Source organism: Sinocyclocheilus rhinocerous, unplaced genomic scaffold (genome assembly GCF_001515625.1).
Source record: "Sinocyclocheilus rhinocerous isolate Xijiao unplaced genomic scaffold, SAMN03320098_v1.1 scaffold2570, whole genome shotgun sequence".
Lineage (NCBI taxonomy): Eukaryota > Metazoa > Chordata > Actinopteri > Cypriniformes > Cyprinidae > Sinocyclocheilus > Sinocyclocheilus rhinocerous.
In genome coordinates, this window is record NW_015629500.1 from 371,631 (window position 1) to 375,018 (window position 3,388).

Consider the following 3,388-nt stretch of genomic DNA (forward strand, 5'->3'; position numbering starts at 1 on the left):
GTTTGAGCATAAAAAAGGTCTGCAAAGTTACAAAGCTCAAAGTTCACTTCAAAAGGAGATATTTTATTTAACAGAAATCACTTTTCAAAAACTACAACGAACGACTCGTTTGGACTACAACGCATATTTTCCGGGATTTGTGATATCACAAATACTGACGAATGGGACGAGACCTGGTTGAGCTGCACTAGCGAAGGCAACGAGTGTTATCACTATGTCGGAGACACGCTAGCTTTCCCAAGGCAGACTAACTTAGAGTGGTTACAATCATCCGGGTTTAAATCACGCTCAAATTGATTTGATTTTGATGCAATATTTACACTGAAGCTCGCAGGCGGCTATGGTAAGGGGCATGACATTTCCTGACCAGGCGCCGAGTCGAGCCAATCACAACACACACTGGCCCAGCTAACCAATCACAGCACACACTGGCCCAGCTAACCAATCACAGCACACACTGGCCCAGCTAACCAATCACAGCACACACTGGCCCAGCTAACCAATCACAGCACATTTCGTATTTCAGAAGGCGGACCTTCATTTGATACAGGAACTATTTGAGCCGGTCATGCCAGACTGGGGAGAGAGGTGTTGTAATAATGTAAAATATGTGAAAAAGAATGTGTTTTTCGAACAACCTAGTTCTAGTACACCCCCAAAACAAAGTCAAGACTTTGTAAAAGAGCATAATAGGACCCCTTTAAAGTTAAGCAAGTGGTTGCTATTCACATATTATCACAATTGTCAATCTGCATGGCTGATGAAATCCTCACCTGTTTCCTCTCTCCCTCACATTTTCACAACTGTCACATATACCACATTGGTGGTGTAATGTGACAATTTTTCAGTGACAAATCTAAAATATTGTCATATATGCAAAAGTGTTTGCACAGATGTAGGAAATGGGTTAAGCAAATTAAAAAATGTAAAGTATATGCGAATAAACTTCCTGACAGAAGGTCACCATTCCCCTTTCAATAGCAGTGAGTTCTCTCAAACAACAGATAATGGTGATGTTTGTCTCCCTGCCTATTTGAGATCTATGAATTTCTAATGGTTTCAGTTGTATATGTGTTCCTTTATACCAGCAAACAAGAACATTTGCCACCAATTTTAACATAATACTCAAAGATGAACTATTAACTAGAAATATTGGCTTTTAAAAATTATGGATATATTTTAAGGTCTAATAATTTCTTATATGTTTAACAGAATTTTAACTGGATACTCACAATTCACATAAGTATACACCAATTCCCCCAAATGATATACACACATTTCATTACATTATATGATAATGTAATGAATAATGCATTATCAAGAGAGTGACAATACTAGACAACTAGACAAAATTTTATTTATCTGCATTGTGCATAATCATTATACAATATGAAATGTGTCTATGCATGTAATAAGTGTAAAGATGTTACAAATACTGTGTCACTTTCAAGTACAGTGACCTGGTCATGGAAGAACAGATGTTATCCTGTAATTTGGATGTGGCCACATAATTTGATCTATATGACTGATTCTGGTTCCTTGGCCAAACGGTGTGCAAAGTAGAATGACAGGCCTCTGATATGATTTCATTACAGTGTGTGTATTGCCTCAAGAAGAGTTACTTGTTAATATATGTTTCAGGCCCAGTTTTTCCACTGGTATGAAATAGGAGGATAAAAGCAAAACCTTTCTATCATGCACACAACTGTTACAGTTTTTTTGTTTACACGCTAAAATTGGAACTTGAAACAAATTCACCAAAACCTGAAACTCATGTACCAACTCCCATAATATGTAAAAAAAAAGTCTGCAAGAACAGTTTTCAATTTTATATCACACTTTTTGCAAAACACCACAAAACAGTTCCCATCCTAAAGCACTACATTCAAATTTACATTTTCTTAGTCCATTTGGAAAGCAAGGGTCAATCATAATGCTCTTCACACCGATTGTTAACACCCATTCCTCACAGGTGTAAACAGTAGTTACTGAATTTTTCACTTAGAAATTAGAGCATTAGCACTACAAAAAGACACAGATGAGCTTTCATATTTTGGAGAAAAAATGGAAATTAATGGTAAAGCCAGAGCTAGACGTGAAGGAATGAGAGTAAGAGGAGTATGAGAATAAGAAATAATAGTTGTCTCAGATAAGATCTGAGTTGGACGGAACATTATTATTGCCTTTGTAAATGTCTTTGGACAGCATTAGCCAGCAAGGCATTCTCTATCACCATGCCAACCTCTGTCCCTGCAACACTATCCTCCTCATTACATTCCTGGACACACTATACAGCATCTCCATTTCAGTCAACCAGAGGAGCCCATGTTGTGAACTGGACAACGTGAGTTTCCACATTGTAAAATCCAATAGTTACCTTACTTAGATATAATTAGTTATCTTTACTTAGTTGTTATACTTACTAGGTTTTATTAAGTTACAGCTCATTTCAAGGCAAATAAAACAATTTACTTACTGCTTTGAGTGATTCTTACTTAAAATATTCAAGTAGCCACAAAGAAACCAATGACATTAATACACCAGTGAGAGGCAGCAGTGCACTAATATGTTGCTAATGTGCAGCAAAACAACAGAAGACGAAGAAGAAGAAGAAGAAAATAGAGTTTTTGAGGCGGGGCAATTCTTAATAGACTTTAGTGATGGGAAGTTCGGATCATTTTACCAACTCGGATCTTTGAGTCTCGTTCAGCAAAATGAACGAAACTTTTTTCGAGTCATTTCGTTAATTTTAGCAAAATGTAATTAAAATGTTACGTGTTACTTCCCTAACACATCTACTACTTACGCAAATGTTGATCACACTACAAACAAGACAAAACTATATAATGCTATAAGAAACAGAAAATATAAATTTATTGTTTACCTGGATCTTTAGTCTATGCTAGCTCACCTCACCTCTTATCTGACAAGTCTTCTGGTTTGAGTAGTTCGTTCATCACGTGACAGCCCCATAAGCTTAAAGGGTTAGTTCACCCAAAAATTAAAATTAGCCTGTGTTTTACTCACCCTCAAAGCATCCTAGGTGTATGTGACTTTCTTCTTACAGGCGAATCCAATCGGAGTTATATTAAAAATTGTCCTGGCCCCTCCAAGCCAAAACAAAACAAAATGCCGTTCACGAATTAGAAGTACAAAACGAGGATTTGTAAAGAAAAATGTCAGAGGATTTCGATATAAGCCAAGTGGAGACTGGCTTTCCTTTGCTAAAGTAAGGAAACTTTGTTTCCTTTGCTCCTGCATTTCTCAGAGGCGCACGCACAACGCATACGTCCTATGTCATCTGCCTGAACGTCTTCCAATGACAATCAGCGGAAGTGAGAGAAAAGTGTTTATTACGTTTGAAATATGGATATTTATCTTACACAAA